This window comes from Mercurialis annua, linkage group LG5, assembly GCF_937616625.2.
Source record: "Mercurialis annua linkage group LG5, ddMerAnnu1.2, whole genome shotgun sequence".
Lineage (NCBI taxonomy): Eukaryota > Viridiplantae > Streptophyta > Magnoliopsida > Malpighiales > Euphorbiaceae > Mercurialis > Mercurialis annua.
In genome coordinates this window covers 15,907,137-15,917,457 of record NC_065574.1, presented here as the reverse complement: position 1 = coordinate 15,917,457, position 10,321 = coordinate 15,907,137, and positions in this window count along the sequence as shown.

The following is a 10,321-nucleotide window of genomic DNA, read 5'->3' as shown; positions in this document are numbered from 1 at the left end:
AGAACAATTTTATAAATAAAAAAATCATATATCTACAATAATCATTTACAAAATGTTTAAATTATCATAAAAAATTACACAATTTAAAAACGATGTCGAGAAATTCATAGCGTGAATGAAAGAGACGATTGTACTAGCGCGAACGGAAGAGATGAACAGAAAAACGACCGGAAACGACGAGAAATCCATCAGAAGTAGACGAACGGAAGCGCGAACGGAAAAGACGAATAGAAAAGCAACCGGAAGAGACAAACGGAAAATCAAACGAAAAAGAAGAAGAAAAGAAGAGAGAATTTTGAGAGAGAAGAGAGGAAAAAGAGAGTGGTTATGTAAAATTTGAACCTAAAATGAGATAAAACTTCTATATATAGTCGGTATTTATATAAATATGTTGATTATTAGTAGAGTGGAAAATTATGAAAAGATTGACAAATTTATTGAAAATAAATTTTAAAATGAAGTATTTTAAAAATAATCCTTAAAAATACGCATAATCTCTTAAATTAATTTTGGACACAATTAGATCCTTAATATTTTAAAAATAATAATTAAATCCTCCTTCCATTAATGTTTTAAAGAGAGTTAATAGGCTCAAAAACTACCCACCCTTTAACTTTTTTTTAATAGCACCATCAACTTGTAAAACAGACAATTGTACCTTATTTTGTATTTTTACATTTCAATAGCACCCTAAATTGAAAAAATTAGACAATTTTATTATTATAATGATAAAATATGCAAAACAACTAAATTTAAAGAAAAAAATTGATCGTGTTATAAAGTGATGGTTCTATTGAAAAAAGACCTAATTACTTAAACATTACCCTTCTTGTAACTTTTTTCATTTGAAAAAAAAAATTAAACTAATCTTTTAATTTAGCATATATTTTAATTAAACGTCAATATTATTAATTGTCCAAAAGCACCTTCTTCAAAAAAAAAATTCAAAAATTTAACAAATAATAAATTTTTTTATTAATTTTTATTAATTACCAAAAACTTTTTAAAATTAAAAAACATAAAACAAATACACTTTATATAAAACAAAGTCGATTTATGTTTTTCTAATTTTTTTTTGTTTTTTTTTTTCTGATTTTCAGGCGTGGAGGAGGAAATCCTCCTCCACGCCTGAGAAGAGGAGTAGCAGTCGCGGGTTCGTAAATTAGAGGAGTATTGTGGTGGATCGGAATTTTTATTTAGTTTATTTAATTTTTAATAAAATTTTAAAAACAATTAATTCTTAGGATTTATTTTCACATTTTTAAGGGTGAAGGATTTATTTGTATTTTTCGAATAGAAAAAAGTATAATATAACCTTTCTATTTAATTATTTTTAGTGTTTTCATCTTTGAATTAATTAAGTTGTCAAATTTTTTAAATTTGGAGTAGAGATGAAACTTAAAAACCCAAAATGGTGTGCAAATGAACTTTTTTCTAGATCACAGTATAAATGCAAAAAAATATTTAAGGTGGGTGGTTTTTTTAGTAAGTAGGCCATCAAAAAAAGTTGATAGGTGGGTAGTTTTTGAGCCTATTGCCTTTTAAAGAATTGTTATGGTGACGTGTCTCTCATAACCGTATGGAAAAAAAGTTATAAAATAATCTTTTTGAAGATTATATATTTATAAAAAAATCTAACGCTTTTCCACCTACTTCTTTTATTAAACATAAATAATCAAATAATATTTATAATTAAAATATATATTTTTTTAAAAACAACTTCTTGCAAGCAGAATTTTGTTCGTTTTCTCCGCTTCTCTCCTCCTTCTACTCACCTTCGTAACCACCACCTCGACCTTCAGTCGTCCCCGCCCATATTCGCAGCCGGCCGCCAGAGACCCAGCGCTTTTTGTCAGTTCGCAGGAGGTTGTTTTTGTTCTTTTTATATATTATTTTATTTGACAAAATACCAATTAGATCATTAATTTAATTTATTCATCAATAAAAGATCAATAAATGATTAATTTTGGAGATATTGTAGATCTTAAAAACATTTATGAACCTTTTTTCTAATAAATGTGATTGCACTAACTGCCACATGAGCGAGTTAATATCCAGTATTTAAAGGATTTATTTATATACTTCAAAATTTAGAGGGTTCAATTATTCTATTTTGAAACAAGAAAGTTTAATTATGCTCAAAATTAATTTAAGAGCTTATGTATACTTTTATAGAAACTATGAGGAATTTTTCTTATATTTTTTTTAAACAATAAAAGTTTTTTCGACATTCCAAAGATTAAATTTGTGTATTTGAACTAAAATAATATAATTAAGTATTTTACACCTTTGACTACCAAGGCAACATCAGATTAACAGATTAAGATGTAATCTTAATCTAAAACTAGTTGTAAGTCCGCAAATTTACACAGAGTCAAATTTATATATAATTTAAATTGTGATTTAATTAAAAATATAAATAATTCTTAAAAACTAAAAATTCATAATTTATAAAGTAGTAAAACCACTAAATTTTCAAATTATTTTAACGAGATGTCACTTGTCGTGTAAACAACTCCACCTTATATCTCTTTGAAGTCAACAAATAATTTTTGATTGGGACACAAATGATGATTGCAACCGGAATCTAGAAGCCATGCAATAGGAGTATTTGTCGATGACATAACAACTAATGAAAGATCTGAATCTTCATTGTCACACTCAATTACAGTTGAAGTAAAGACAACTTTTTCATTATCAGTCTTGCTTTTGTTCTTCCGTTTAGGACAACCCGTTTTCCAGTGCCCTTTCTCTCGGAAAAAGGCACATTCGTCTTTCTTTAGAAGGGATTTCGATCTCCCTTTCTTTCCTTTCATTCGGCTTTCTGGACAGCCTCTAACCACCAAAGCTTCTACTGTACCACTAGTGTTTTTTTTTCTTAACATTTTTCCTCTAGTCGTGACCGTATAATGTAGCGCAAACTTCATTAAGAGACACACCAACCTTCCCGTGAAGAAGAGTAGTCTCAAGAAACTCAAAATCTTCAGGAAGTGATCCCAACAACATTAAAGCCAAATCTTCATCATTAAACATGACATCCAAAATTCAACAAATCAGCTACTAACTGATTGAAAATTGTGATGTGCTCATTCATAGTGGTACCCAGGAGATACGTGAATCAAATTAGCCTTTTCTTCATGTGAAGCTTATTCTAACTGTTATTTTTCAAAAAATTCTCCTCCAATGCGTTCCACAATCTACACTCAAATGTTTCCTTTTAGAAGGGATACTTCTGCTCTTTGGAAAGACAAGACCAAATAGTACCACAAGCTAAACGATTGATGCTACTACATTCTCTCTTATCCACATCTTCTAGCTCCTCTTTTTCAATCTAGACCTTGCTGATATAAAGCGTTTAGAAGTTCACTTTGCCACATGCCGAAATGTTTCGTAACATCAAAAGTCTCCACCGCATTACATTTGACGTTGCCATTCTTCCTAAAAAAGAAGCTATCAATGAGGACATAATTTTGTTCCCCGACATTTCTGCTCCAACTTTATTCAATAGCTAACTAGTACGTCAAGAATAAACCCTTAGAACCTTAGCTATGATACCAATTGTTGCGGAAGCTCAGTCGATTATGCTAGCGAATCATGTATTGTGCTAAATAATTATACCGAAAAAATTCCCAGGATAGATTGGAGAGTAAAAAACGGACCAGTTAAGTACCAACCTCCGAGACAGAATTTAACACGATAAAACCAACTCCACAATAGATAACTTCAATTAGCCTGAGCGTTAGCTAATAAATAAACCATAAAAAACACCAAAAATTTAACGAGGTCCAGCCAAAATAATCGGCTTACATCCTCGGGTACTGCCCAAAATACTCCATTATTTGTTTGTTACAAAATACAAACGAGAGAGAGAGAGAGCAAATCAAAACATTCGAAGTAGCAAGCTAGTTTGCTTTAGAAAGAATGAGATGAAATGCTTATGAAGTGGAAAGTGGGCTTTCTTTTATATAGGTGAAGAAAGACCCTACCTTTACACCGGATTAGCAGTGTGGGACAAAACCCCACTGCAAGAAAATTAACCTATTTCAACAAATCTCCACATAGGTAAATTTTCTCTCTCTACAGACTTAGATATCTTCAGTAGTGCCTTCCACGCGCTTTAAAACACCAGCTCTCAAATTCCAAGAACAGTAATCAAATCCAAATAGTGTTTGAACTTTACTACTGTCACCACTTTTGTCATCATATCTACAAGATTTTTCGAGGTCAAAATCTTCTGAAGTAGGATTCCACCTTCTTTGATAACCTCTTGGATAAAATGATACCGAACATCGATGAGCTTCGTACTGGCATGGTAAACTTGGTTCTTTGCTAAGTGAATATCACTCTAACTATCATAATGTATACATGCTTATGTCCAATTCCCAATTCACCAAGCAACCCTTGAAGCTAAATTGCTTCTTTAACGACCTGTGTAATTGCCATGTACTCTGCCTCTATGGCAGACAAAGCAATTGTTGACTATAAGTAGACTTTCAACTAATCAGTGCCTTTGCTAATGTAAACACATAACATGTAGTCGATTGCCGCTTATCTAAGTCACCCACATAATCTGAATCATAATACCCAACAACACTTTGACCATCTTTCTTGTCCCGCTTAAATATTAGACCAACATCTACGATGTTCAGAATATACCGTAGAATCCATTTTACAACTTGCCAATGCTTCTTTCCAAGTGCATGCATGTATCTGTTACCACCCCAATTGCGTGCAAAATGTCAGGCCTTGTACACACCATAACATACATCAAACTGCCAACAACACTCATACGAAACTTTTGACATATAATCTCGTTCCGCATTATTCTTTGGAGATAGAGATTCACTCAGCTTCATGTGAGGAGCGAGTGGAGTACTAACAGGTTTTGATTGTTCATTCATACCAAAACCCTTTAGTAACTTTTTGAAATATTCCTTTTGAAATAAACAAAGTTTTCCCAAACTTCTATCTCTATTTATCTCCATATCGAGAATCTTCTTGGCTTCACCTAGATCCTTCATCTCAAACTCTTAACTGAGTTGAGCCTTCAGTTTCTCAATTTCTCCTTTATTCCTCGAAGCTATCAACATATCATTGACATAAAAGGAGAAGATATATTAAAGATCCATCTTTTAGCTTGCGCAAATACACGCAATGATCATATTTGCTTCTTGTGTACTCCTGCACCAACATAAACTTATGAAATCGCTTGTACGACTGCCTTGGCGATTGCTACAATCCGTCAATGATTTTATAAGTTTGCACACTAATTTCTCTTTACTAGCAACCTTGAATCCCTTTGGCTGAGTCATGTAGATTTCCTTATCCAAGTCTTCATGTAAACACGTCGATTTTACATCCATTTGAACTAGTTCCATATCCAGTTGCTCTACTAAGGCCAACAAGATTCTAATGGAGGAATATTTAACAACTGGAGAAAAAACCTCATTATAACCAATTCCCTCCGTTTGAGCATAGCCTTTAACTACTAATCCTGTTTTATAGCGAATTTCATTCTTGTCAGGAAATCCATCTTTCTTTGCATATGTCACGACCCAAAATCAGAGACCGTGACCGGCGGCTAGGGTATGAGAGTGGTAGCTCCAAAACCCGTAGGTAGCCTAGAAGATAACCACACAATACAAATAAAGCTTCACAAAACCCATAATCGGGGCAATGGCGACTCCAACCTAAGTCTAACAGTTTATATAAACAATTTATATAACCAAAATGCTAGGCATAAACCCGAGACTCCAACAACATGCCAATAATATAAATGATCTGAATCCAAATTAATACATGCCAACATATGCATAAACAACAGTCAGACCGATCTGATAACAATAGTTTAAAATAATAAAAACATAATTATCACTATTGCGGTCTAAGAGTTTTAAATAAATTTGACATCTTTATTTTAAACCAAAAATAAACCTCCGAGGAAATCAACAAAGATGGAGGTCACCGACACGCTCAAAATGAAATCCTGGAAATGGAGAAAACAGCGAGGTCAGATATACTGAGATGAGTTCATAATACTATTTACATTTATTAAGTTCAAATCTTTAAAACCATAGATCCTTTTATACTAATATTTATCGCATTATGGAACAAATATTGAAATGAAACCCAAAGTATAATAACGGGGTCCTGTATATTGAGATGAGTTCATAATATTATTTATATTTATTGAGTTAAAATCATTAAAAACATAAATCATTTTATACTAATCGCATTATGGAAACAGTATTGAAATGAAACCCAAAGTATAACCCAAAGTAAACGGGAACAAATCCTCATTTATCCCAAAGTAAACCGGACATCTTGTAAGCCGAACCCAATGTACTTACCGGTGCACACAGTCTCGATAATGCCTATCGAGTAGCTCGTTCCAATCTAGTTCCATAATCATACAAAGCAGTTCGAAAATATTTATATATTAAAATACATAAGTTACTTAATAAAGCGGTAAATAACACAACAAACTCACTGCGTGCGAATCCACGTGAAAACTCGGCCATCAACAGAACCTGCTTTGACTCCGAAGCACGAAAATCGACGAGTCTAGAAACACAACTTAAGTTAAAATCAAATCATCCTCTAACCGAGATGCTAGGTTGTGCATGATATTTCGATGATGGGTCGGTTATTCACTTGACTTAATAATATTCGATTTTAGTAAGATTGCTTCGCCCATAAAAGACGTTATCACTACGTTATCAACATGGATTTAAATAACGTCCGTCACATTATTTTTTTCACCTGCCGTGACCGTTTACACCGTGACGCAACACCGTTTCATATTTTGTTAAATAACAGCCATTATTCCCGTTATGTAACAGGTTAACGGCGTTACTGAACCGTTACCTAAAGGTAACAGTGTGAAGCAGAAGAACTGAAGAAAAGAAAGGATGAAGATGATGTGATTTTTGACAGAAAGGTGATGTGCTTTTTGATAAAGATGAACAACACTGACATGCTACACGTGATGCAATTGAAGTGGGTATACTTTGTAAGGAAAAAAAATAGAGTGGGATAGGCAGTACCTTAATGGGTGTGCATTATTTTGTAAAAAAAAAGATGTAAAAGTTAAAATTATACACATGTTGATGATATAATTTATTTTTACAATCATGGAGGTTTGACCATATATAAATTATTGGCATATAAGACAATAAAGGCAAATAATTGATATAAAAATGAATTGAGTCCGTGGGTATACATAGTTGCCAATGCATTATAAATACACATCATCTCCATTTTTTTATTCACATGAAAAATAAATTGCGAAATACTACTCTTCTATTTGATAGTGTTATTCTATTGGCACATTAAAAATAAGTTTCGAAATACTCTCTTTGATAGTATTATTCTATTGGCATATTAAAATAAAAATGCCTAGAGCACGTGCAAAATCTGGATCAAAACCCAGTGACGATGCTGGATGGAATTTTGCTACTACAACCGAAAATAAAGGCGAAGTGATTTGTTCGTTTTGTGGTAAACAAATTACTAGTGGCATTACTCGTTTAAAACAACATCTGGCTCATTTATATGGTCAAGTAAGTAGCTGTCCAAAAATTTCTGATAATATAAGAAAAGATATGTATAAACTTATGAAGGAGTTTAGTTTGGCAAAAAAAGATAAAGCAAAAAGATCGAAAGAGGTGGAAGATGAATGTGCTCGAATGAACGAACCGGATGTAGAGGAGGATGAGGAGGAAGATGAAACTTTTCAACAAGCGAGACAATAAAGTATAGCAGTATCATGAAGATGAATATAGAAGAAGCAGGGGAGATCAATATGATGTTGGTGGTGGTAGTGGTAGTGGTCAACAAAAAAACATGCTTTTGGCCGTTCATTTACTGTTCGTGTAAGGAGTGGAGGAAGCGCAGGTTTGCACCTGCATCAACACCGAGTATTAGATTAGTAGCTAGAGAAGTTGAATTAGAAAAGAAAAGAGCTCCAGCAAAACAACCAAAAATTAAAACCAAATGGTTCAAAAGTCAAAAAGAAAAAGTAATGAAAGCATTTGGAAATTTTGTGGTTCATAATAGATTGCCTTTTGCAGTTGCAAATTCACCCTAGACACGGCCACTACTAAGAGCAGCTCATGAGGTTGGTCCAGATATTTCAGAGGTATGCAGAGGTATTTCTTCCAAATGAATATAAATTGATGAAACAATATATTTCTTCTTTTGAACCAACATGGAAGGAACGCGGTGTCATAATTATGTGCGACGGATGGGCAGGTACAACTAGAATGTCCATAATTAATTTTATCTAGCCGTGACACTGTTTTTTATAAGTCAGTTAATGCTTCACTTGTTACTTCTAATGACGCTGAATATTATTTTGGACTAACGAAAAGTTTGGTTGAAGAAATTGGACCAGAAAAAGTCGTTTAAATTGTCACAGATAATGAAGCAGCAATGAAAGCCGGTGGAAAAAAAATTGATGGAGGCCTTTCCTTATATTTATTGGACTGCGTGTGCTGCACACTGCATTAATTTGATCCTTGAAGATTTCGGGAAAAGAAAACTATCAAAGATGATATGGAAATAGCAAAACAAATAACCCAATTCATTTTCAATCACAATTGGGTGTGCAATTACATGAAGTACACTTATGGCAGAGATCTTCTTCGACCTGGAATTATAAGGTTTGCTATTAATTTTATTGCCTTGGAAAGTATTATGAGACATAAAATGGGATTGAGAAATATATTTGAATCAGAGGGATGGTTAGCTTCTAAGTATGGTAGAGCTATCACCGGTCTTGCTTTTGAAGTTAAGAAAATAATTCTTAACTTGTCGAGCGAAGGTAGAAATTTTTGGAAAAAAGACAAAGGAAATTTTGAAAGTTCAAGAACCTTTGTTAAAAGTCCTACGATTGGTCGATGGTGATGATAAACCTACAATAAGATTTATATATGAAGCGATGAGAGAGCGAAATTAGCAATAAAAGAAAATTATAAGAGTCATGCTAATTATTGGAAAATAATTGATTATAGGTGGAATTTCCAATTACATCAAGATTTGCATGCAGCAGGTAAAATTTATTATTCGCATATAAATTTATATACTTAAATATAATTATTAATTTAGACTAATATGATCTATTTGCATGTTATTTTTTCAATCCACAATTTCAATATGACAAGCATAACATTGCAAATGATATAGAGGTATTTGCTGGAATGAAAAATGTGATTCAAAGATTAGAGCCAAGTTTAGATAACCAAGCCAAAGCACTAAATCAAGTAAGCAATTAAATTTTTTAAATTATTTATTTACTTCAAAGATCATTTAGAAATAATAAATTAATTTGTAGGTACTAATTTTTCGTGATAAAATGAAAAGTTTTGGTTCTATATTGGCACAAAGAGCCGTTAATTTTACTAGTGCATGTATTTTTTTTATTTAATTATTTAAATTTTATTTTAATTGTTAGTTAGTTTTTTTTCATTATAGCTGAGTGGTGGATTCAATATGGTGAAAGTGCTCCAGAACTTCAAACCATCGCTGTAAAAGTGTTGAGTCAGACAACATCTTCTTCAAACTGTGAAAGAAATTGGAGCACTTTCTCACTGATACACACAAAGACAAGGAATAGACTACGATATCAAAAGTTGCATTCACTTGTTTTTGTCTATTACAATATGAAGTTCAAAATTCGAAATGCGACTAGAAAGAGTCAGATAGATTTGAATCAAAGTTATAATCCAATTAATTTGAATTACATTTTTGAGGAAGATGATCCTTTATCTGAATGGCTTGAAGAAGAGAAAGACCTTTACTGGATGGAGAAAACATGAATTGGCTATCAGACGATGATTAATCCACAACTCAACCTTTTGCTCAACAGAGTAATCCGGCTGGACATAGTACTAGTGGTGGTGGTGATAGTGATGATGATGACAGTGGTAATGATGACGACGATGATGATAGTGCACCACCCGCTGGAGGAGGAGAAACATGTGTTCCATCAACATATCCTCATGATTTTACACAAGTCCCAAATGTTGATGTAGGTTCCTCAATTCATGATGTGCGCTCATCTTCTTTTCCTTCAAATGAGCTTCCTCCTTATCATTCTCCAACATATTATCAACCCCTTTCAGGTGGACAAGACAACTATAACTTATATGGGTATGGTAGTTATAATGCAGTCAACTATGAAAGAGATAGTTCAGGATCAAATACAAACTATGGATATGGCGGCGATACCAACTCTGGATACAACGATACCAACTATGGATATAGCGGTGTTATCAATACTGAATCAACCCAACATGATCCACAATCATCAACTACCCAA